This window comes from Pleurodeles waltl, chromosome 2_2, assembly GCF_031143425.1.
Source record: "Pleurodeles waltl isolate 20211129_DDA chromosome 2_2, aPleWal1.hap1.20221129, whole genome shotgun sequence".
NCBI classification, from domain to species: Eukaryota; Metazoa; Chordata; class Amphibia; order Caudata; family Salamandridae; genus Pleurodeles; species Pleurodeles waltl.
This window is the reverse complement of record NC_090439.1, coordinates 3497240-3524473: the sequence shown is the minus strand read 5'-3', so window position 1 is coordinate 3524473 and position 27234 is coordinate 3497240.

The window sequence follows — 27234 nt, the reverse complement described above, 5'->3', positions numbered from 1 at the left end:
GCAACTGCTTCCCCTTTCAGATTACTTAATAGAATTGAAGATACTGTGGCAAAATTGCCCATTAATTGCATCCCCAAATCCAGTGCCGGGCAGCCCCATATTCATCTTGAATTTGCTTTAACATCTTCGGAAGATTGGCAAGTGTCGGTGTATTGTGTGCAGTAGAATAGAGTGTGGCAAATACCGTGCTCCATGTGTTGCAGTTATCAACTGTGAGAACCATCCCAAATGGCAAGCAAATAGTGAGAATTCTATGTTTATCTTAAGGTCCTGTATGAGGAAAAACTGCTTCCAGTGCATTAATTTTTTGAGCTAAACAAAACTAAGGCCCATATTTATACTTTTTGACGCACAACTGCGCCAACGCAGTTGTGCGGTAAAATTTTTTACCGCCGGCTAACGCCATTCCAAAGTGCCATGCGGGCGCCTTATTTATTGAATGACGTTAGCCGGCGCTGCGGACTGGTGTGCGTCAAAAAAAATGACTCACACCAGGCAGCGCCGGCGTAGGGCAAAATGGAGTTTAGGCGTCAAAAAATGGGGCAAGTCAGGTCTGAGGCAAAATTCCCCTGGGCATGGTCATTGGGCATAGTGGCATGTAGGGGGGCCCAAATCAGGCCCCCCATGCCACAAAAAAAATACGAAAAAAATACTTACCCCAACTTACCTCTACTTCCCTGGGATGGGTCCCTGCATCCTTGGGTGTCCTCCTGGGGTGGGCAAGGGTGGCAGGGAGTGTCCCTGGGGGCATGGGAGGGCACAGGTCCCTTAACGCCTGCCCTGACCCAGGCGTTAAAAAACGGCACCCATCAGGCTGGGCGCCGTTTTTTAAGGCCTGCCCCCTCCTGTGCGTCAAAATGACGTCACAGTATAAATATGGGGCACAGGCCTTTAAGTCATTTTTTGGAAGGGAACGCCTACCTTGCATATAATTAACGCAAGGCTGGTTCCCCCTTCCAAAAAATGACGCACATGGTGGAACTTTGACGCCTGCGGGGTCGGACGTCAAAGTATAAATATGGGGCAGGGTTTGCGCCGATTGTGCGTCAAAAATTTTGACGCACATTCGGCGCAAACAGAGTATAAATATGCCCCTAAATTTCCTCCCACTTGGTGGGTACTTTACCCATGATCGAATGTACAGTCATAGGGTTAATGACTGGCGTGACTGCATGTTGTTGCCCTGGGCCAGCACGTGCTGTGCTAGTATTTAATGTTTGCATGGCAAACTACTAATAATCTGTATATTGTCATGAGCTCTATTTATAAGCGGCTAACATCAACTACCGCTAAGTTTGATGCATCGGGGTGTGGTGTATATGTGGCCAATAAAGGCCAGGTCGGGCCATCATTGCTCAGCGGGCCTAACCTAACATGTAATATTGTATGTGGTAGGGCACCATCAAGCCAATTGTTATGATCTTGATAAGATAAAGTTATGTCTAAATAGGCATATACTCTGTATTGTGCAGGTATGTTTGCAGGTGTATAGTGAGAAATGTATTTGTGTTCCCATCTACTGCTGGAAAGGTGACCCAAGGTGACCCAAGAATAAAAAAAAATCAGTTCTATAGGCTGGATGTGCCTCAACAACAAATGTAACTGGACTCCCCTGGGCCGCTAGGCCATTTGCCAGTAAATGTGCAGGAAGGGGTGGTCACATATTTACTGCAACTGCTACCCGTTGAGGACTCGCCATTTTAATGGTAGATGTATGTTCAGAGATAAGGAAACCTAGTGGGGATTTGTCCTTTTAAGGTTCAAGCTTGGACATCCTACAGCTCAAGATAGGTACTACCTATGAAGGTGAGGAGGAAATCCTCAATACCACGGACCTCTCCGTATATAGTATCCAGGTGTCTTCAGCCTTAAATGAGACAGAGATACTAATACCGAATATTAGTGCCTGACCAAACATTGGTGGTGCCATACCACGTAGATTCTCATTATGCTAATGAGGCTACTGGATTTGGGAAACAGGATCACATGGATTGTGGCTACTAAGTAGAATTCCACACCACATGACACCTGTCGGCCGAATCCAAGTTCTCCGGCTAACTAGCAGCACCTCATCTTGGGCTGAGATGATTGTGGCAACTGGGTGCATGACAAGATGACTCCTCAGGGGAATCGTGGTCGATCAGATCTCATCCCTTTCTCTCAGTTACCAAAAGTCTCATGCAGGCAAAGATGACAGAGGCAGAGTATAGTTCAATAAGAATTTATTGAAGTAATTGCATCTTAGATAAAAAGGCATGTATTTCAATAACTAGGATGATGAAATAATAAAAGCAAACAGGTAACTAACAGAGTAAAACACAAGAATAATCCTACCATACTGTCACTAGGAGTATGTATATATTTCTCCTACCTACACTATGTCTGAGCACAGTGTAATAAGCCTAACCTGCCCTTTGGGTTTCCCCCCTGGGAGTACATCATCCCTCATACCTGAAGGAAGAAGCCTCTAGTCTAGAGAGACATTGTCCCCATGTGGATCAGGGGTCGGGCTGTCTAGGCAAGTAGCTGCAGCGAAGCAATCAGCATCACCATACAGTCGTGGTCATCTGGCTGGAATCTCCCTCTACTGTGTCTGGGATAAGCGGGTGTTTTTATAATAAAAGAGCTGGCATACCACGTATGAGTGTGTGTTTTCTGTGAATGTCTGAGACACAACATACCATGTATGTAAGCAACCCTATCTGACTGTAGCCTCGGAGAAAGCACAAAGTAAAATAAATGTCCTACTAAGAACGTGATGCTTTCCTAGGCAAAAATACAATGAGATAAAGAAAATAAAACAGCGCCGCAAATATTGCTATTGCTAGAAAAACAAAGCAATGCTGACTAAAATGTAACACGGTTAAAGGCCACAGTGGCAGGGCTAATTAGCTTAAAACATGTCTAAAACATGGCTAAAATAGCTATACAATAATTCCTAAAAAGATAAGGTCTGGAAACATCTGCGTTAAAAGGCAATGATTCTGCATAAATCAGGAAATAAGCGGAAGAAGATGGCAATCGCCACGAACCAAGAAAGTGTGGGGGCCTACATAAAATGGAGTTGCAGCTTAGGGACTTTACATCAACACTGTCAAGTTAAGCTGGCATCTCATGATTACTGGTCAACTTGAGGGATACCCATTGCCACTACTAAGTGTTTGCACTCCCCCTCTTTAAAGCTAGCTGCTTGATGTGACCCTGTCCCTGGGAGACTCCCCTGCAGGTATGACAATAGTGGGAAGAGACTTTAATGCAGTGGCAGACTTGTTGCTGGATACCAGTGGCCTCTACAACTTCTCATTCTGTCCATTCCTCTCAGCGGATCTCCTCTCTGGGGCTCATTGACACCTGGTGTATTCACCATGTGATGACCAAGCAATTTACATATTACTCCCCTATAGAGGGACACACTCCCCCAGAGGGCTTTTGGACCATTCATCGATCCAGTTAACTATCCAGTGTGCACAGTAGGGTGCATCAGGTCCTTTACATAATGATCTCATGGAGTATGTGATTGATAGGATTGTTGAATAATTTGTAATGTCCTTTCCAATAATGGCAGGGGAGGCTTTTATGATAGTGTTCCGGGGCCATAATATCAGCCATACTGGTGGCAGAATGGCCTCTGGGAAGAAAGACACTACTGAGCTAGAACACCATATTGTCCATTTGAAGAGAGACTAGATGGGCCCTTACACTACTGTGAGAAAGTAGCCTCTTTCTAGCATGGTTACCCCCATTTGTGGCCTGTTTGTCAGTGTGTTTTTACTGTCTCACTGGGATCTTGTTAGCCAGGATCCCAGTGGTCATAGTTAAAACCCTATTTGTCAGTATGTTTTGCCTGTCTCACTGGGATCCTGCTAGCCAAGTCCCCAGTGCTCATAGTTTGTGGCCTATGTGTGTGTTGTCAGTAGTGCTTAACAGTGTCACTGAAGTTCTGCTAACCAGAACTCCAGTGCTTATGCTCTCTCCACCTCCAAATTAGTCACTATAGTTTAGTGACTCCATATTCCAATTCCAATTCCAATTGGCACACTGGACCCCCCCTTATAAGTCCCTAGTATATGGTACCTAGGTACCCAGGGCATTGGGGTTCCAGGAGATCCTTACGGGCTGCAGCATTTCTTTTGCCAACCATAAGAAGCTCAGACAAACCTTTCTTCAGGACTGCCATTGCAGACTGAGTGAAATAGTGCACACACTATTTAACACCCAATTTCACTGCACTTAAGTAACTTATAAGTCACCTATATGTCTAACTTTCATTTACTAAAGGCTAGGTGCAAAGTTACAAAGTGTGAGGGCCCCCTTGCACTAGCAAAGGTGCCCCCACACTATCCAGGGCCAACTCCCCAGACTTCGTGAGTGTGGGGATACCATTACACATGTGCACTACATTTAGGTCAATACCTATATCTAGCTTCACAATGGTAACTCGAAATACGGCCATGTGAGGTGTCTAACAACTGGGAATTGTCCCCCCTATTCCAAATCTAGTATTGGGGGGCCAATCCCATGCATTCTGGGGACTCCACCATGGGCCCCCAGTACTGCCAAACCAGCTCTCTGAGGTTTCCACTGCAGCTCCAGCTGCTGCCACCTCACATATGGGTTTCTGCCCTCCTAGAGGGTTGAGCACCTCAGTCCCAGGAAGGCAGAACAATGCATTTCCTTTGGAGGAGGGTGTTACACCCTCTCCCCCTTTTGGAAATAGGTGTTACAGACTTGGGAGGGGTAACCTCCCAGAGCCTCTAGAAATGCTAGATGGTGCCCTCCTTGAATAAGCCAATCTACACTGGGTCAGGGACCCCGGCAGTCCCTGCTCTGGAGTGAAACTGGACAAAGGAAAGGGGAGTGACCACTCCCCTGTCCATCACCACCTCACGGGTGGTGCCCAGAGCTTCTCCAGTGTGTCCCTGGCATTAGCCATCTTGTGGTTCAAGGTGTGGAGACACTCTGGAGATCTCCGAGTGGCCAGTGCCAGCAGGTGACATCAGAAACCCCTCCTGATAGGTGCATACCTGGATAGGTAGCCAATTCCCCTCTCAGGGCTATTTAGGATCTCTCCTCTGTGTGCTTCCTCAGATTCAGCTTGCAAGACTCCTCCAGGAATCCTCTGCAGCCTCTGCTTCAGCTTCTGACTGTTGGATCAACCGCAGACTGCTCCAGTAAACTCTGTAACTGCAACAAAGTATCCAGGACGACTCCTGTGACCTGCAACTTCAGCTCCAGCCAACATTTGCAACAGTTTCCAAGGTGTGCATGCTCTGAGGACTCCCTGTCTTCACCCTGCACCCTGAACAACTGAAGCAATCTCCTGTGGAGTGACGGAGTCACTTCCCTGCTCCTACTGGCACCCTTCTGTGACGATGACTGTTTCTCTGGGACTCCTCCCCTGATGAAGAGCGTGCTCCCTGGAACACAGGCGGTGGACCAACACAAACCATACTGTCCTAAGGTCCAGCTGTCCAACTTTGGTGGAGGGAAGAGCTTTCCTTCCTGGTTTGTGACATTACCCTTGTGCACCACGTCATTTCCAGGTCCTTGAGCTTCTGTGCACTTCTTCCAAGAATCCTTCGTTCACAATGTAGCCTAGGTCCCCAGCACTCCATCCTGCGACGCACAACTCGCTGAGTTGTTCTCCGGCGGCATGGGAATTTCTTTTGTTGTGCTGCACCAACCGCACTATGCATCTTCTTTGTCCCCGTGTCCTGGTACTGCAGTGGGTGCTGCCTGGTCTTCTGTGGGCTCTCACCAGTGTTGAGAGCCTCCTCTGCCTCCTCAGTCCAAGTTGAGGCCCCCAGGTCCTTCCTGGGTCTAGGAAGTGCCATTTTGATGCAAACCACGACCTTGCTTGAACCAAGGCTTGTTGGACGAATCCAGCGATGCAAACAGCCTGCATCCAACATCTCGACGTGGGACATCTCCTGCACCACGCAGAAACCCGCAGCCATCTTCTTTGGTGCTCTTCTGCAGGCTTCTTCTGACTGAGAATCCACTTTTACACCATCTTCTAGGTTGGCAGGGGCTCCTGTCCTTCCTGGAATCTTCTGCAACTTCTGGACTTGGTCCCTCTCTTCACAGGTCTTCAGGTCCAGGAATCCACCAGTTGTTAATTGCAGCCTTGTTTGGTTCATGCAATATCTCTTATCACAACTTGTAGTGTGTCCTGAGGAAACTTTCAGTACTTTACTCCTACTTTCCTAGGATCTGGGGTGGGGTATTTTACTTACCTTTGGTGTTTTCTTACACTCGCAGCACTCCTCTACACATTACACTTGCCTAGGGGGGAAATCGTGATTCGCAGTCCACATTCTTAATATATGGTTTGTGTTGCCCCTAGGCCTATTGCATTCTATTGTATTTTTCTACTGTTTGTACTATTCTATGCCTGTTTACTTACCTGATTTTGGTCTCTAGTGTATATATTGTGTATAATACTTACCTCCAGAAGGAGTCTTGCCTCTAAGATATTTTTGGCCTTGTGTCAGTAAAATAAAGTACCTTTATTTTTGGTAGCACTGAGTATTGTGTATAAGTACTGTGTAGTGGTATTGCAGGAGCTTTGCATGTCTCCTAGTTCAGCCTAAGCTACTCTGCTACAGCTAACTCTAGTCAGCCTAAGCAGCTAGAACACTGCCTACACTTCACTAATAAGGGATAATCGGACCTGGTATAAGGTGTAAGTACCTTAGGTACCCACTACAAACCAGGCCAGCCTCCTACAACCACTGATAAGGAACGTCTTCTCCAAGAAAATACAGCCACTTTAAAACAAAAATTGCTTGACACAGAGTAGACAAGTAGGTTATAAACTTAAAACAGACTATATGAAATTGGCCACAAGGCAGAGAAACGTCTGTACGGATTGACAAACAAAGATTATGTCTCAAGAATTGTCCCATCTATTTGGGATAATGCAGGTGAACTACATACATCCTCAATAGAAATTGCAGTGGTGTTTACCCACTGTAATAGAAGATTATAGGCATATTTACCGACTCCCGCCAGCTGAAATTCCGAACCCCATCATCAGGGACCTCCCATTACATAAAGCATTGAGGGAGGATAGACACAAGCTTTATTTCCCAATTACTGAGTAGATTAGAGGGCCCATTACTGCCATGGCCTCTGGGAAGACTCCAAGCCTAGATGGATACCTCTCAATTTTTTAAAGAAATACGCCTCCCTTGTAATACTACATTAGAAAGCATTATTCAAAGATTTGTACGGGGAAGGCATGCTGCCATACAATCTAAGAGGGGTGATCATTTCAGTGATTCCTAAACTACAAAAGTTTCCAGAATTGTGACACTTTTATCGCCTGATTTCTCTAATTAATATGGAATCTCAAATCTTTGCTAAGATACTGGCCTGAGGACTGCACAATGTTGTGGTGTACACAGTGCTACCTCCAGAATTGAATTTGAACATCATCCTCTCTCAAGTGAGAGAATTAATTGGCCCCATGGCGTTATTCTCCCTAGATGTAGAAAAAGCTTTCGATACAATGCACTAGCTTTTCATGCATTAGGTGTTATCTAAAATGCATTTTTAGCCCTGTTTCATCTGTTTGTAAACACTCTCTATGCCTGCATTTGTGCTCCAGCAAGAATGAACAGCATGCTATCAAGCCCTTTTCTTATGGAGAAAGGCACTCAACAGGGATGCCTTCTCTCATCCTTTTTCAGGGAAAGTGCATCTTTTGATATGTGACCTCAAACTTTTTGCCAAGTTTCTGGTGCAATTTCGACTGAAAGTGCCTTGGGGTCTCTTATAAACAGGTTCCCAGTGCAGGATTTATTTCCCTAAAACTGCACAGTCATTTTGTTCCAATTGGCATACCTTTAACTACAACTACAAGTCCTTAGTAAATGGTACCCCTGGTAGCTAAGGCATGGTACTACACGAAGGCCCCTGAGGGTTGCAGCACAAACTGTGCTGCCCTGAGGGACCCATTACTAAGTGCACAGAGTGCTGTTTTCGCAGGCTGCATGTCTTGGTGCAGAACTAAAATGAAAAACACGACACACCACACCTGTGTGCCCTGTCCCCTTAACACTGTAGGCAATTTATGTAAGTCACCCCTCTAGCAGGCCTTCAAGCCCTAAAGGTAGGGTGCATTATATTGCATGTTTAGGCATACCTGTATGTGTAGATATGCCCTTGTTATGTCTTTGTTAATGCTCAGAGATAGTAAGCAAACAGAAAAAACATTTTAAGTACATGTTCCCAACACTGGTAATTACAATTTTCCTAGCTACATGATGGCTTTACTGACAATTGAGATGTTTGATATCAAGCATCTCATATTAACAAATCCTCACTGAATCCAGTGATGGATTTATTAATACATGCACTCAGAGGGCACCTTAGAGGTGCCCCCTGAAAACCTACCCAATCCTAGCAAGGGCACTTACTGGTGAAAGCCAGTACAGCCACCTTAGACAGAGGTCCGGCCCCCTGAGGTGAGAGCCAATGCTCCTGAGGGCTCTGAACAAAGGCCTGCTGTGGGAAAAGGTGTAGCCCCTTAACCAGCCAGGAGGGACATTCCAGGGCAGTGAGCTTCAAAGGACTTTCTTCCTCTGAAATGTGACCCAGGCCTCTCCGAATGGTGGAGGAGGCCGATCCCCAGTGCCTGTTAAGACTGGCAGGAAAATTAAGTAAATTAGGATGTGTGCCCACTTCACGGCAGTCCCACCCCTAGGGTAGACGAGCTGAAGTGGACACTAGTTTTTAAATTCCTCCATCTTCTATGGAAGGAATTAAGCCAATGGGGTTAGGGCTTGGCTGCTTCCCAAAGGAAATGGTCATAGGAAAGGTGCAGTCACTGTAAAGGTGAATAGTCCATTGGCTACCACCTGGCACTACCTGTAATGCCCATAAATTCTGTATTTAGGTGACACCCCTGAACCATTGAATCAGATTCCTGTAGACCTAAGAAGAACTGGACAAAACAGAAGTCACCCAGCAGAGAAGACTAAAGACACCAACTGCCTTGGCCCCACCCCTCAAAGAAACCTGCATCCAGAAGATGACTGTCCTGCAGCTCAGAGACCGCCAAAGTTTTGGGACAACTGCCTGCCTTCAATAAAGACCAAGAACTCCTATGGATAGCGAACCTGTCCAGAAGAACCCATCTCTAAAGAAGAAGTCTGCCTAAAGAACCACGAAACCGCCACCTAGAACCACCTCTGCACCAGATGCCCCCTGCTTGAGTCCAAGTAGCACCACCAGTCCAGTGAAGGCTCCCCTGCGCTTCTGACAAAGAGCCCACCATGGGCTGACCCCGACCGGACTCCACAGTGATGCCTGCAGCCTAAATCTGAGGACTCCTGTCCGCAACCTGCCTGGAAAGCTGTTTCAAATGCCAAAAGATACCCCTGCACCCAGAGCCCTTGGGGAGCTGGACCGTTGGTGTCCCTATGACCCCTGGCATCTCAACTCACCTGGGCAGCTGTGGGTTAAACTCTCCCGGCCTCCTGGCCAGAGCCTGCATTCCATTTCTGAAAGTCTTCTCCTCTGTTGAATAACATTGGGTGCCTGAAGCTGTGTTGGCACTCTTCACCCAGCTGTCCCGGTGCCACTGAGGGTGTAAATTTGGTGCTGCCTGGTGGCCCCCCGTGCTCGCCTCAACCTCTGGAGACCAACCTCTAACACTGATTTTACTTGCCTGGGAGCAGTTCCTCTTCATTTCCATTATTCTCCATTGATTAACATTGGTCACCGACTCTGACCTCTGCACTCAGCCACCCCCATACTGCTGTGGGTGCACACTTGGTTACAACCTGAACCTTGCCCGGTGCTAATCTAAAACTCTGAAGACTAGAATTGTAAGTTGTGCACTTACCTGTGAAACTGCATTCTTGTTTTCCTCCCATAGGTTAACATTTAAGACTCTGAAAATTGCAGTGTCCATTTTTGAGGCAGCAAAGTATTTTTAATATAAAAACTGCTTACCTTGAAACAAAGTTCTTTGGTTCAAAACATATAGAAAAGCAACTGTTATTTTTCTAAATTGTCTCGGATTTATTTGTGTGTCTCATTAATTACCTCTGTGAGTAAAGCTGCTTAACACCACTCCTTGATAAGCCTAACTGCTTGCCCACACTACCACAAAAAGAGCACTAGACCCATCTATTTCTGCCTCTGCAAACCTGTGGGGTTCCACAGGACTCTCTGCACAGTGTACTTCATTTTAGTGCACTATATAGACAGCCAGCTTCCTACACCTTCATTTTCAGGGATGGTTTATAGACCATCGACAGAGAGGATCAGTGCTGATGCGCAGGTCACAGGATTGAGCTGGGGTGATGGTCATGAGGATAGAATACCGCTATATGCGAATTACATGCTCCTCTAAATTCATAACTCCAAGGTTAACAGAGATACTTATCATTAATGGAGATACCTCTGGGTTATAGGTCAAGTGGGCAAAATCAACCTACAGTCCCATTAGGGAAGGCATCCCCTCCAGCCTGGCTACATTCTAGCTGCACGTGGTGGGTGATCATTTTCAATATCTCGGATCAGATTGGAGATCGCACATTCACAAAGTTGAAGGTGGGGGTTGAATACTGTTCCTCTCATAGTGAGTATGAAACATGAGTTTCGATCTTGGGTGGGCTTGCCCATTTTAGTGATGAGGCATGGGGCCCTATTCAAAATGATAAATCTCCCCACTTCTTGTATACCCTACAAATTCACATGAATATTTAAGGAGACCTACCAATAGGAATTGCTTATGTACCACTTGTTTCCTACAAATAATCAGGAAAATAATCCTTATTTCTTTTTAAAAGGACTCTCGCCCACATAGTTGTGTGGAAGGCTTCATTATTGAGTCCTATGCCCAGCACAGCTATTGATGTTGGACAGGCTCAAACCTCTTACAGGAAAAGCACTTTCATTGTAGTCCTAAGGATGTGGAAGAAGATCTGTTCTTTAAAGATAAAAATTGCCCTCATGTGTAACCAAAAAGCTTTTGTTCACAGTGCACCCTGGCTGTTTAAAAACAGAGGTGGGATGTGTGAAGAAACTCTAATGGTCATGACATCCACAGGTCACCATGTTTCTGCCAGTTAGTTATAGCCCAAGGAGTCGCCAAGCTATCAGCAAGACCATGCAGATCCCCTTAGGTACTATGATGATAGGTCTTCTTTATTAGTAGTAGAATTGCTGGTGTGTGCTACTTGCTCACTCCAACCATGAATTCATAGGCATTACTTCTCTGTCATTTCTCGGCTTTATATGTCACCCAGAAGTCTGGATATTACCAGTTACCAGAGTTCTGGGAAAATAGGCAACATGTTATGAAACACTATTCATTTCCAGCCACATTATCTTCTAGTGATTCAACGCATACACTATGTACTACATGTGTAGCATTCCTAATATTCAGACACCTGTGTTCATGACATGACACATCCTCTTGGGGATAACAAATACTTTTAATTGTGCAAACACTCATTACCAGTCAGCGAGAGTAGTGTTGTTGCCACAACTATGTCTTGCCAGTGTTTTTTTTTTGATTATTCAAGGGTTAGAGTTGGGAACGCTCCCTTTGGTATATCCTATTTTTTAAATGGGGTGATTTCGCCACATAGGATATTATGGGCAGGTGTCACCAATGTTCACACATTGCACAAAAAGGTGGACATGATGTTTGTCTCAGTCATCTTAATTGCCCAAAGTTTACATCAACAGTCAGAATCGGGCACATATTCTACTTCCTACTCAAAAGCTCACGCACAGCAGACCATGTACTGGGCTCCCTGTAAGATGTAATGCAAGGGAAGAGACCTTGGTTTTTTAAATCAGAATAGCGTGAGCGCTGGCTCCAAGACCAAATCTCTTCCAAATCCTTAAAACTACCATCAAAGTGCTCACCCAATAATGAGATGAGCAATCTGCGAACAGTTGCTGTACCATACTAGGACTCAATGATGAAGCATGCCACACATCTGTGTGGGTGAGAGTCCTTTTAAAAAAAATAAGACTGTTTTCCTGATTGCCGATAGGAAAAAGGTGGTACGTGGGCCATTCCTACCGGGTGGACTCCTTAAATATTCACATTAGACTGTTGGGAAACTGATTTGTCCTTCCATAAATTTCTCTCTCCTTCATGTGATAAGGCCTACCCTACAAAATTACCCACACATTCTTCCTGCCAGTTACTTTGATGATGTCAAGTCCATGATTTCTGTCTTTTTGAGGGCAGGCATGACCTGAGAGTTTCATTTATTACATTTTGCCAATCTCAATATGAGGCAGGATTGATCTGGGCAGATGTTAAACTTTATTGTTGGATCGCACAAATGATTCCCACTAATGACTGGATACTTGGGGACAGAAATTACCCTTCCACAAATTGAAACTAGCATATTTTGAGAAACACAGTTTATTATATATGCTGTATGGGAGACTGATTCCACATTCTTTTTTCCAGCCACCAGAATGTCCTTGCTGTGCTAGAAAATAGCTTTAAAACCCATTTGGTGCCATGGTATTCCTACAGCTTCCACACCTCATTGGCAGGGTACATGGCTCCTGCATATGGCACGCCTTCAACAGATTGCACAATGGGATCTCATAGAGATCTCTACACTGGTGGGATGTGTGGACACAATCATATACAATCCACTGCAGACCTTAAGGCAGAATTCTCACAGTGTAATTCCAGTTTTTGAGATGCATTCAGTTGAGAAATGCCCTAGCTTTTCATGGGGACAAATTGGGGAGGATCAAGGAGACCAACTCATTAGAGGCACAATTAGTAATAAGCAGGCTAATGGAAAAAGGTATCTGTAGAGCTCAGGAAACTAATGCCCCTGACCTTCTCACACAGCTTCATAGTCGGTGGGAATTGCATCTTGGTGAGCTAGATGACAACGACTGGGCAGAGGTCATGGTGGCCCCTCGGTCTTGTGGTGTTATTGCATCTGCGTCTCATCCAATTTGATTACCTGCATAGATATTACTACCCACCTATGTTATGTTAGAAGAACTGATAAAGCACACATTCACCAGTCTGTTTAATGGACGCTGGAGGGGAGCAAAAGGGAATATAAAAGTGTGAAGAATTAGCTTTAACCATAGGCTTGTCTGAATAACCATGTTTTTAGTGCTTTCCTGAAAATCCAAATAACAGGAAGCTGATCATATTTCAGAAGGAAAGGCATTCCATAGGTTGGGTGCAACAACCCAAAATCTGGTAATGCCCAGTCTCTTCCTCTTAAACTTGGATATTCATTTGTAGGTTATAAGGGTCAATCCTAATGGATGCTTAGGGGTATACTTTAGATATCAGGAAGTGATTAAAGAGGGGCCTTTGTCGTGAAATGATTTTAAAAATAATACACCACACTTTGAACATCATTCTTTGTTCCACTGGCAACCAGTGGAGATTTTTCATCAGAGGGGTGATATGCCATTGCTTCAATTGCTTACAGATTAGATGGGCTGCCTGGTTCTGAACAATTTGGAGCCTTTGAGTATGTCATTTAGGTAAGCTAACATATAAAGAGTTGGCATAGTCAATCCTAGAAAGTACCAGGTTGGTAAAAACTTGGATAAGGGCCTCCAATGTGAGATATTTAGTGAATGTCTTTATTTAACAGAGCATTAGAAAACATGAGTTCGATGAGCCAATCTAAAGCTTCATGGAAAGTTCAGCGTCAATGGTTACTCCAAGGTTTTTTACTGCTTTTTTGGGGGATTAGGGGGAATTTCCAGCTGGGAGGGCCAAAGTGAGTTAGTCCAGTATTTGTTTTTGGTAATGATGACCTCTGTTATTTCCACATTTAATTCAAAGTGATTGCCGTTCATCCATTCCTGGATATACAGTATGATGGATTAAAAGTGTGCCTTAGATTTGAGATTGCTATCAAGCATGAAGAGTAATTGCATGTCGTTTGCATAGTTGTAAATGATTCAATTCATTTTTTGATTTGTTTTTTAGTATGAACCAGGAGGCGGATGTAAATGCTAAATAAATGGAGGGATACGGATGATCCCCAAGGGACTCCACAGTCCAGGTGAGTGTAAGAGGAAGTAAATGGAGTTAAACGGACTGATTCGGAGTGATCTTTCAAGAAGGAGATGATCCAATCTAACGCTGAGCCCCACAGTCTAGCAGCCTTGGCGCGGTGTGCTAAGATGTTATAGGCCACCGTGTCGAAGGCCGCCGAAAGACTGTGGAGCACCAGTGCCTGGATGCTGCCACTATCGCTTTCCGCGTGCCAGTCATCCAACATGAAGAGGATGACTGCTTCCGCAGAATGGGCTCCCTAAATACATGATAACATTGGCTCATACCCAATTAGCATATTCAATGTACTTGTCATTCTCTAGAAAAGTGAACTACATGTGCCCAGGGCCTGTAAAAGCCAGCCTGACATGGATCTACAAATTTGGTTGTGGCGCTATGTGCGCCTCTAGTACTTTAGCTAAGTAAAGCAGAAGGAATATTGGATGGTGGTATTTCATGGAGAGAGGGTCTTCACTTTGTTTTTTCTGGAGAGGAACTACAATTGCTTCCTTAAATGTACTAGGTACTTTCCCTGACTTAGGGGAGTTGTTTAATAAGGTATAAACAGGTTCCGGAATTGTGGAGAGGACAGATTTAAAGATTTTTGGAGGGCAAGGATGATTGGGAGAGCTCAATTTTACTTTTTTCAGTAGGTCCATAAACCCGTCGTTACTGATCCACTGGGGTGTCCATATTTGAAAGGGAGCTGGTGGGGATGCTCATTTTTATATTCTTGATTTTATCCATAAAGTAGACACTAGTTGCATCGCATAAGGACTAGGAAGGGGTAATGGGTAGTGCGACTGTTAGAAATCAGGTCTCTAGTTGTCAGAGGTATGCACCCTTGTTCAAGTAGGTGTAGAACCGAGGGCCACTATGATGGGCCCTTGGTGGTGCAGGGGCCACCCGATGTCTAAGGGTCCTATTATCAGAAAGAAGGGACCAAGACAATCTGAAGAGGAAGAAGACACACATTTATTAGAACAACCAAATTACAATCTCTAGAGAGGGAAGAGTGTCCGAGAAACACATTCTGTGTGTAACCAGGAGACTGTTCCATCTATTAGGGGCACGCAGCATCCTTTATAGGACGTGGACACCTCTACCATATAGAATAACAATGGAAAGTCTTGGTTGTTGCGAAATGGAATGCAGAACGTCAGTTATTCCAGCCCGCGTGGTTTTAGAACCAGTTCAGTCATGCCTCTGTTTCCGTGGTTAGAGAGCTGAAAAGGGCGCGTTGGTTGACAATTTACTTAGTTTCCTGGAACAGTGCATGGGCACAGAGCACAAATAGCCAAAGGGCAAACTGTAAGTCACGTGGACAGAAACTGAAGAAGTAAATGGATGACAGAAACAAAATGGTGGTGCTCATGGCAACTTTAACGTTTTCATATTTCACTGTCCCTCCTTTTGCCATGGGCAACACTCTAAGCAGTATTGATTTGCATTAGTTTGTCCAGAGCCTGCTGATACATTCTTGTAGTATTTTCAACGTGTTGAGGCATTGACTGTTGCTTGCAGTTGTTGACACAAAGCGAAGAGAGAGCTGGTCCACAATGGACACAAAGGCAGCAGGCAAACACTATTGATAAGGGGGTAAAAGCAGGAACATGAAAACCTTCCATCCCCATTTTGAAAATAGCTCCCAGAACCATCCAGACCAGGTCCATGAACCTGGTTCTTCACGTATTTCTGCTGCTATCTTATGCAAATTTGCAAGGGCCGCATCGACATTTGGTGCATTGTCGGTATATATACACAGCAGCTGGTCCCAATGATGCGACATGCTCAACCACGGTCGGCCAGGAAGACGTCTAAAACAAGCTGGTTCTGCAAAGCAACAGTTCGTATAGCAGATTGTTCTAATGTCAAATTTTCAAGAGCTGCGGCCGTTTTCATTTATTACCGCTTCCACTGTGGTTGCTGTTGTGACAGCGTAGGCAGCAGATGTTGTGCCGTCTGGGAGTTTTAAACAAGATTCGTCTGCCCACAAGTGGCCTTCTGCATCTGATAACGCTGTATCTTTGAGATCCACGCTTCCCTTTGTTTCTGCTTCTGTTCGAAACACACAATCATGATAAGGTGACTGTGTAAGGGGGTCGCTTTTTGGCAGTGGGAGGAGTGTGGCAGGATTCAGAGTAGTGAACGTTGTATGATAATATGTGGATTTAACAATGTTAACTCGTAGCCATGTAACCGAGCACTTGTCAGGTGTTGTGTTTTTGTCCTATCTAGTAAAATATCAACCTCATGCGGTACCAACACAGTCAGTGTGGAACCCAGAACTATGCCCTCCGTCTGTCGCACTGGCACTGCTGCTGCAGCAACTGCACGCAGACAGGTAGTTAATGCTCTGGCAACTGGGTCAAGGATGACAGAAAAGTAAGCACAGGGTCGTTTATGTGTACCATGCATCTGGTAAAGAAGTGATAGAGCACAGCCTGAGCGTTCATGTACAAAAAAAAAAATGGTTTCGTATAATCTGGAGTACCTAACACAGGAGCAGAGCATAATGCCTGGCGTAATGTATTGAAGGCCTCAAAATGGGCATCCGTCCAGGGTATAGGTTCAACAACATCTTTAGTAAGAAGAGACAGAAGTGGTTTAATAATGAGTGAAAAATTTGGTACCCACTCTCACATCTTTTTTTTGTGGTGGGAACCGGGAGATTTAGGATTGTTTGGATTCTGTCGGGTGTGAGAATACGTCCCTCCTTGGACAATAGGTGACCTAAGTAAGTCACCTGTTGTCTACAGTACTGTAACTTGTCTTTGGATACCTTGTGGCCATGTTCTGCAAGGAATCGAAGTGTAGATAATAAAGCTTGTCGACATAGGTCAGTAGTATCTGCAGCTAAAAGGATATAATCAACATATTGAATGAGTGCTGCCCCTTCTGGAAGGGCGATCTGATCAAGTTGTTTCTTCAGGGCCTGACTGTGACTAAGTGTCCTGTGTATATGGCTGTCTGGGTGGAATGCCCAAGGGGAACGGTCAACCAGCACAAACCAGACTTGGATTGGAGACAGGGCTGTAAGGCACAGATGGCAGTAAGTGTAGAGAAATGCATACTTTCTAAAAGTGGCATTTCCAAAATGGCAATATTAAATCCAACTTCACCAGTAAGCAGGATTTTCTATTACTATTCTGGCAATACTAAACATGACAGGGCTACTCCTTCCAGATAAGAATCAGCCACTTAAAAATATATGAGGGCAGTTCTAATGCTGGTCTATAAGCGGAGCAGGCCTCACAGTAGTGGAAAACGAATTTGTGAGTTTTTCACTACCAGGACATGTAAAACACATAAGTACATGTCCTGCCTTTTAATTACATCGTACCCTGCCCTATAGGTTACCTAGGGCCTACCCTAGGGGTGAATTATGTAGAAAAAGGGGAGTTTAAGACTTGGGAAGTAGTTGTAAATGCCAATGCGAGGTGGCAGTGAAACTACACACACAGGCCTTGCAATGGGAGGCTTGAGGCATGGTCAAGGGGATACCTATGTGGGCGGCACAATCAGTGCTGCAGGCCCACTAGTAGCATTTAATTTACAGGCCCTGGGCACAAGTAGTTCACTTTACTAGAGAATGACAAGTACATTGAATATGCCAATTGGGTATGAGCCAATGTTATCATGCATTTAGGGATACAGCACATGCACTTTAGCACTGGCCAGCAGTCCAGAGTCCTAAAGTCAACAAGAATGAGGTCAGAAAAAGAGGAGGAGGAAGGCAAAAAGTTTGGGGTGACCCTTCAGAGAGGGCCATTTTCCAACAGTTATTGTCTGGGTATGAATCTTTGGCACATGGGAAGAGTGCAATATACTCTAACTACACTGAATGTAATTTGATAAAAGTTTTTTTTTTCCCCCAAATGACCTGGACATACCCCGTGGTGGTTATGTAGTGGAATAAAATCTGTTCCACTTTTAGTAAGGCGACTGGTCGCACTATCCAGAGGAATCTCCAGACGTGTCTAGTGGGCATGCTTCAGGATTGAAGTGGTCCACATTGTACCAGTCTATTTGTAGTGAATAGCTTCTTATTGACGACGAGAGACCTCATGTGTCATTGGCAGAAGCCCTACATTTGAATGAATAGATCAATAGCATGGATTTCATGCAAAGGTGGAGGAATTGGTATACAAAGCATGTGGAACCAGCAAGAAGCATAAATCAATATGGGACAGTTGGTGGGAATACTTACTACGCAGACACATGTCTCAGGCGTATTGTGGACTCAGGACAAAATATAAGCTAAGTAACTTGTGCCACTTTTTATGATATTTCCAGCAAACATAACAATATGGAGTGCTGCCTGGCTGTTACACTTTTGCATAATAAAAAAAAAAACTCAATAAGATCTCTTTATAATAAAATAAAATAAAAAAATAAAAAGTAAGACATGTAAACGTTTATTGCAAAACATGTCCTTAGAATCACAAGGCTCTAAAAACTATTTCCACAGTAGCAGGTTTAGCTGTTCCCTAAAAAGGTAATTGAATATAATATTAATTAAATTAAATTAAATATTATATTTGCCTATGATGAAGCTGAACATTTAATTCTTTGAATTTTTTTAATACTTATTATAAGTCCAATTCATTGGTAAAGTCAGATTTGTACTAAATATTTCACAAAAGGTCAATTTACCTGCCTATATTCTCTAGAAGCCCATTTACATAAGCTTTCAACGGTCACCCAAGACCTGAATAGCCCCTTGATGAGGTGTGAGCATGCTCCCAGAGATGAGACAAAGGGCTTGAGTGTGGGGAGATGTTTTGTTTCTCTGACAGGATGATCATCTGGGCAGTTCCCAAGAACTTAATTAACTTGGGCTCTCCCACACTTATGGTCTTCTAGTCAGCCAAACACCAATTCCAGTAAGAGAGGAAATGCCCACAGAACCAGTTTAGAATGGCCACAGAGAAAGGGTTGCTCATTTACCTGGCCACACCTCTGGGATGGGCACAGTATCTCTGCAATAGGGAAAGGTTCTGCCATGTTGGATGTAGGTACAGATGGGCACTGTGGGACTGTTTGCAGTAGGACACACAGGAACTTCTTCAAAAGTAAGTAGGTCTTGCCCAGATACTTTTTTTTCATTGGTTATATAGGGGCCAGTAGTCACCCCCACCCAGGGGCTAGTGACAGGGATAAGTGCAGCACTCCTGGAGACCATCTCCAGAATACTTCTGGACCTGCGGAAGACAGAAGGACTGCACCTCTTGTTGAGACCTGTGATGAGAGCTCTAAGGGCTGAAACTGCTCCCTCTTGTACCCAGGACAAGAGTGAACTTCTTGGGTCAGTGGGCTGAATGCCTGTAAGGCTGCAGGGCAGCAAAAACAACAAACAACCCATTGTCTTGGAATAGCCCACAGACCAGTTTCCATTAGAACTGCCATGGATCCTGCAAGTGACTTCTGTTGGAGTGTGCCCTTACCCCACAACCCCCCCAACGTATTGTTCCTGGGGTCCTGGAACCTTTGGCCACAGTCAATGTCTTCTTCTTCCCTACTATCAGGCAGTTTCTGGAAAACAGAAGAACTTCTTTAAAACAGCACAACAGCCTCCAGTAGTCCTGGAGGTCTGCGAGTGTATGCGTTCCTAGAAACAAACCATACATTACAGAGTTAGCTGTGAAGCAAGCTATGGGTTTCAGGACCCCAAGCTTCGTACTTTTTGTCCTCAGCAGGACCTGAGCGTAGGTGCATCCCCAGACAAGGTGGGTAGGACAGCTCTTCTGTGGTGCATCCTCTCTGGCAGAACCTGGATCAGTTAAGCCCCCTTTTGAGCATGAAGGCTGTCACTGGGAGACCTCCTTGGGGAGGCCATCAGAAAGATGACTGTGCTTGTTGGTCAGGTATCTGGAGGGGACGTTTTTCCACAGGTGGTCTGCTGTTGAAGAGGGGAAGGTACTGATCTGATTGCTGACGTCTCTTGCACAGATTTGTCGTAGGACAATTTTCAGAGTCCACTGGTATACCCTTTCCACACTTGGCTCTCAGGGTAACAACAATAGTAGTAAAAGTCTTCTTAGGGAGGACATGATGGAAGCAAATACTCAGAACTCAAAAATCAAACAAAATAACACAATAACGTACAGTCCAGCCAAGTAGTTTTCTTAGTAAAAAAAAAAAAAAGAGAGAAGCATTTTAATAGTACTGCAAAATTGAGCTACACACATTAATGTGGTTAAGCACAATTGCTACAGTTTCTGTCCCATTACAGCATCCTGTAGTGCCAACACTATTTTAGTGACCAAGTAGAAAAGCAAATCTCATGAGCTGAAATCAGCACAGGTGCCCCCCTCTCAATCTCATTACTGAAGCAGCACAGCATGCCTTGCCAGAGGTGACATGTTTTCTGCAGCCTCCAGGCAGTTAGGGAGTCTTCTCCCACAGTTGTGATGTCCCTGTCCAAAGCACACCAAATAGCAGGAGAAGATAACCCCCAAGGCTGGTGAAGGGATGCCAATCGGCAACCTAGAAGCTAGAGGTTTTTGTCGCTCTGTGCAGTTCTCCATATGACTCACACAGCGAGGCTAGGTGATTCGTCACAACTCAGGTCGGCACTAGTCACAATCAAGATCATATTTTGTCTTCCTTTAGGTACAACACACTGGCATCATGGCTGGGCTTCTTCTGTACAGTCTCTCCTCTTGCAGGACCAGGCACTCACAATCCCTCTATAAGCAGGCAAGCTTCTAGGTGCAAAGCACACTCTTAGATCTCCTGCAGCTGAGCAAACTTCAGGTGATGTCCCATCATGTTTGGGAGATGGGTGCCATGAAGTCACTAGGTTTTGATCATAGCAGCTTTTCAAGTACTCTGTGGCATACTCCTTTCACTTGGTCAACAAGACCTTATAACTTGAACAACATGTAATACACTCCCACTGCTTTGCAAGCAATTCTTAATGCACCAATTAAAAACAAAAAACAATTTATGCTGATTTACCATCCTCTAGATGTTAGCCCATTTTTTTTTAAATAACCAAGCCATGCAACAACTTTTGAACAATTTGGGGTTCTTGGTTCTTTCAATGGGTGATAATTTTGCCAGGGTTAGACATGCATTTTATTCCACAAGACATTTTTCCCGTGTGCTGGAGCATTTGGAGGCCCATTTGGAAAGCTCAGGGCTGCTCCTTGTCCCTCTGTCACTTTTCCCAGCTCCCCAAGATTAATTGCACCAGGCACGGTGAAGTTTCAAGAGAAAGCAATGGAGAGAGGAAGAAGAAAGAGAAAGAAAGTGCAATCAGAAGAGAGGAGAGCGAGAGAATGGATGGATGGGGAATAGATTGCACAAGGTGAAGGGAGCAAGGCTACTTTAAGCATTTTTGTCAGGGCTGTTTTTGGGTCTCCAGCCAGGCCCTGAATATTGCTCACAACACATGGAAAGAACCCATCAGCTCCCCTTCTGCATCTACCAGGCCACTACAGATGTCACTACATAAGTGGTTCACATACAGATAGCTCTGCTTAGATCAGGTCAGTTGTTCATGCACATGAGTGCCAAGTTTGAAAGCAAAGTGTTAGCATTTAGCTGCTGCTGGCACTGTAGCATGCCTGGAGTCGAGGTGGTTGTGTTTGTGTCATTTGGGTTGCCCCAGTTTCCCAAATGCCATCTGCTTTGGGATTGGGTTGGCCTGGCAGCTGCAAGGTGTGTTATGAGCTGTATTGTGAAAGCTGCTGATGTGCAGCATATGCAGTGTTTCTGCTTAAACTAGTCACAAAACTACTAATGTGCAACCAAAGTCGAACACGGATGCCAGCAAGGAGAGAAAGGAGATGTTGAGATGAGCTGTTCCTTGTTGCCATGCCTGTTAGCAGATGGCATGGTTACTGATACTTTGTGAGACTTGCAACATGTTTCTGAATTTGAGGAGATGCTTGGTTGCAGGTGCAGCACAGGATAAAACATCCAGTGACAGGAGTGTATGTTGACTGAATTTGCATGCCTCAATCCCACTTATGCAAATTGAACAGAGAACAACCACTTAGAAGATGTTCAGTCAAATAATTTCCCTAATCTTTTCTCTGAGGGAAGCAAGACAGATGGGACAGTGTCAGTTCAGGATTTTCCACACTCCTGAGCCCCCAGTGAGGCATAGAAGTTTTAAAAAGAATATGGCTAGTAGTGAAGCATTGGGAGGTGGCGAGGCTCTGCCTCCACTTTGATATTTTTTTTAAGGAGTGGGTGGCTACAGGGTTATCACATTTTCAGTCCACTGATGTGTGATATTCTCGTTTTCATTGTGTGATACTAATTGTGCCACCCACTGAAACAGTCCTTTAAATATGTCTCAGGCCTGCCATTGCAGAGCCTGTATGTGCAGTTTCACTGCCATGTCAACTTGGCATTTAAAATCCCTTGTCAAGTCTTAAACTCCCCTTTTTATTACACATAAGACATCCCTAAGGTGATCCTTATGTAGCCTATAGGGCATGGTGTGGTATAAGTCAACAGCAGGACATATGCTTCTTAGTTTTACATGTCCTCGTAGTGAAAAACTCCCAAATTAGTTTTCATTACTGCAAGGCCTCCCACTCTCATACAATAACATTAGGGATTGCTTAAAACCTCTATAAAGGGCAATTCTCGACTGAGAAGGAGTAGGACTGTTGCACTTGGTACCTATGGACTTGTAACAATAAATCCTCTTTTAAGGTAAAGTTGGATTTATGATTACAACTTTAAAAATGGCACTTTTAGAAATTTGGCATTTTTCTGCTCCTAAGCCATGTGTGCCTGCCGTCTGCCTCCAAAACACATCTGGGCTGGGTGACAACTGGCCTTTCTGCATTCCCTGTAGACAATCACACAAAAAGACCAGAGGTGTGCTATTTACACGCTGAAGACCCATCACCAGGCTGATGGGCCTTCCTGAGCTAAATGAGAGGGAGAAGCAGACACTTGCACCTGAATAGAGCTGTGCCTGTCCCCACAGAAAGAGCTACATAACCCTCTGTAGTGTGTTTGGGGCCACGGCAGTAAAGAGATGACCTGTGTGCATTTCAAATCCCCTCTTTGAAGCCCCCACACCCTCATTTCAAAGGCACCACTAGGTATAGTAGCTGTACTTCTGTCCCTACCAAATCAGTCTACTTCTGGAACTAAGCATACTTTGAGAGGCAGAAGGACTGAAGTGGTGCTGGAAGGACTAGGACTCTGTGGGACTTTGCTGAAATCCTGCTTTGCTGTGCCTTCCCTGTTGCCTACTGTCCCCCTGCCCTTAAAGTGAGAAGGACTAGACCTACATCTCTTGATCCCTAACAACCAAGTGACTCCAAGAGCTTGCTGGCTTACATCCTGTTTTGAAGTTCCAGGGCCATCAAAGACTTCTTTCAACTTTGCTTCAGCTGCTGGACTCTGCCAACTTTAAGTCCTATCAAGAGGTGCCAATCCAATCCTGGGCAGTGAAAGGGGTCTCTGCAGCAGTTTTACTGCAAAAACAGATGCATGGACACTGTTGCGCCGATCGGAACCACTGCATCCTCCCTCTACAGCAATGCATTGCTGCTGAAGTTGAGGACTCAGTATCACTGACTGTGTAGGTCAGGGCCAACCCTTCGAGTTGCCTTCCCTGCTCGTCTCGATGACGACGCATCGCCTTCCTTGCAAGGGGTTCGGCGCCGCACTTCAAGGACTCTGTTTCGACAAGTGTGCGGCTGAACGACGAACCTCCCCAGACTGTGAGTATCAGAACCAATGCCTCACCTTCTCACCATAGACCTCCGTCCAAGGTACTTTTCAGCGGGCCCTGCACGGGTCCCGTAGCCAACCTTCCTCCACTGCGGTCAGGGTGAACTTTGGATTCACCCTGGTGTAGTGTAATCTTTTAGCGCTATTGATTTGTAAGAGCCTTAAAGCAGTTTATTCTGTAATAATTCATATCTTTAGTTCTACTTATTTGATTTGTTTTTTTTTCTTCTTTTACTCTGATAAATATTCTCTAGTTTTCTAAACTGGCGTGGTCTTTTTTCAGTGTTTTCACTACGTTACTGTAATTAAAGTACTGCACAAATACCCAACACATTGCCTCTTAAATTAAGCTTGACTGCTCTGTACCAAGCTCTAGAGAATGAGCACAAGTTAATTTAGGGAGTGCAACTGACTTACCCGGACTAGGATTGAGTTCCCTACTTGGACAGGGTGCATACCTTGGCCCACTATAGACCCAATTTGTAACAGCTGTAGTGACAGATAATACTGCTTAATTCAAATAATCCAGCACTGTTTGATTGTAAAATATTTTCTTTGAAATAGCATGAAACTTAAGATCAATATTCCTAAACCTCTGCTTCAGCACTAAATCTTAGGGGCATATTTAAACTCCGTTTGCACCGAATTTGCGTCGTTTTTTTCGACGCAAATTCGATGCAAAACTAACTCCATATTTATACTTTGGCGTTAGACGCGTCTAGCGCCAAAGTTCATGGAGTTAGCGTCATTTTTTGGCGTGAACACCTTCCTTGCGTTAATGATATGCAAGGTAGGCGTTCCCGTCTTAAAAAATGACTGCGATGCATATGCGTCGTATTTATACTCCCGGGCAAAAATGACGCCCGGGAGTGGGCGGGACTAAAAAACCCGCATTTGCGCTGGATTTTAGCGCCTGGGTCAGGGCAGGCGTTAAGGGACCTGTGGGCACAGAATGAGCCCAGAGGTGCCCTCCCAAGCCCCCAGGGACACCCCCTGCCACCCTTGCCCACCCCAGGAGGACACCCAAGGATGGAGGGACCCACCCCAGGGACATTAAGGTAAGTCCAGGTAAGTATTTTCTTTTTTTTTTTTTTGTGGCATAGGGGGGCCTGATTTGTGCCCCCCTACATGCCACTATGCCCAATGACCATGCCCAGGGGACAGAAGTCCCCTGGGCATGGCCATTGGGCAAGGGGGCATGACTCCTGTCTTTGCTAAGACAGGAGTCATTTCAATGGGGGATGGGCATCATAAAAAAATGGCGCAAATCGGGTTGTGGCGAATTTTTTGCCTCAGCCTGACTTGCACCATTTCTGGACGCCCATACGCCATTTTCCCCCTACGCCGGCGCTGCCTGGTGTACGTCGTTTTTTTTAACGCACACCAGACGGCGCCGGCGGCTAACGCCGGCTAACGTCATTGAATAAATACGGCGCCCGCATGGCGCTTCAGAATGGCATTAGCCGGCGCTAATTTTTTTGACTCAAAACTGCGTTAGCGCAGTTTTGCGTCAAAAAGTATAAATATGGGCCTTAGTGCCTTAATCCTAGTTTCATTTCTAATATTACCATTGAAACCAGCATTAGCAAAAACCAATAGGTCGGTCTTCTTTTTTTTGTGTTTTTTTTTTGTTACAAGACAGACCTCTACCAATGCCTGTTGGTTTTGGAACTGGTTTGTTAGTGCACATCCATTAACCTCAACCCTTACAAGTCATAAATCTTTTTTCTCAACCAAAATACTCTGTGCTGGAATTCTAGTCTATAGTTATTAGCAAGGAGTCTATATTCTCAAGGATTGGTTAGGAATAAGTGCCTTCTATTTGAAAGCCAAGCTTATGCTCAATACCAAAAATGTGCCACTTCCGTTAGTTCTGTTTATTTCTTTTTTCTTATAGACTGCTGTTTATGAGGGTTTGTTTATTACCTTTCCTTTCTGCACTTCGCCATAGTAGAGGACTCCGTCTCTAATAGAACATGGAATTAGGTTATTGCAGTACAGGAGTTAGATTTTGATACTGAGAATATTCCTGGAGCTACAAATAGAGCCACTGTTTGTCAATGCTAGTCAATGATGAGCTCAATGAAACAGGAGTTGTATTATTTGATGAGTTTGAAGAGGGTAGGGTATGCAAGGTCATAGTAGAGGCATAAGTGAGGATGAATAGAAACAAAAAGAATTAGAAGACATAAGAGTTACAAGTAGTAAAACAATGCATTAGAACAGCATGGGTTCAAAAAATTATTTTACTATGGGAAGCAAGAAATTTGGGAATGGTAAAGAAGGGCTTGTTGTGGATGGAGATCTGATTTTTAGAGGGACCAGATTAGTTCCTCCTGCTAGCTTGAGGTTGATATTGATAGAAGGGGTGCAGGATGATCATTTTGGTATATGCAAGCCCAAAGAGATGTTACACATCTACTTTTGGTGTCAAGGTTTAGACGTACAAATAGAAAGGGTGGCACATGATTGGGCAGAATGCAGTAATAGTGCCAAGACATACAAACCCAGAGTGCAGTCCATGATCCTTAAAATATTACTGGAAACATCTTGGGAAGATACTGCATCAGGCATAATAAGACCTATACATGTGAGCAATGTTCAACAAACTGTCATTGTACTGATGACTATATTTTCAAAGTGGCCAGAAATTATAGATCACCTACAATACTGAAAGTAAAATTCTTGAACATTATCTTTTATAGAGGGAGGACTCCAGAACACTATTGGCTGACAATGGAGCCCAAATAGTATAGAAAGAGATGGAAGAGTTTCTGCAAAAACGAGGGATAATCATAAGAAATGTGTCTTACTAGCCTGAAGTGAATGGCATGAGAGATTTAATAGGGTATTGAAAAAAAACAGTACAACTTGCCAGACTAACTCTTCACACCACAGAGCACATACTGCTTGAACGTCTGGAAGTCAGGAAATTGATAACCATGCTGTGCCTGGCATGAATGGTAGATGAAGGTATTGCCAAAACCGCTGATGCGGACTGGAGAGATAAGGAGGTTTAAAGATGGGATTGCACATAAGAAAAACGGTTTTACTAAAAACAAAAACAAAAATGGTACAAGAAAAACACATATCCAGATAGGAGATATTGTAAAAACAAATATAGGTACTGTAAGCAAGTGTCACAATATTAACAATTCAAATTTCATGCAAATGTAATGAACAATGCAATTAAAACCGACAATTGAAGAATTTGGAAAATTAACAGAATGGTTATATTCAATCAAAAATTATTTTATTTGGCATAAGCCTTAAAAGTGTAAAAACAATAAAATAAACAAGTTCACTTAAAACTATTCTATTACATATTATATTAACATGCAAAGTTCCTAGATCATTCTAATTCTTGTTAACCAACTCTAGTTACATAATTCATTAGATTAAAATTCAAGTTCTTACAATTTCTTAAAGTGCAACGTACCAACTAGATTATCCCACATACAGTTCTGATTAGACGCTGGTCCTTACGATCT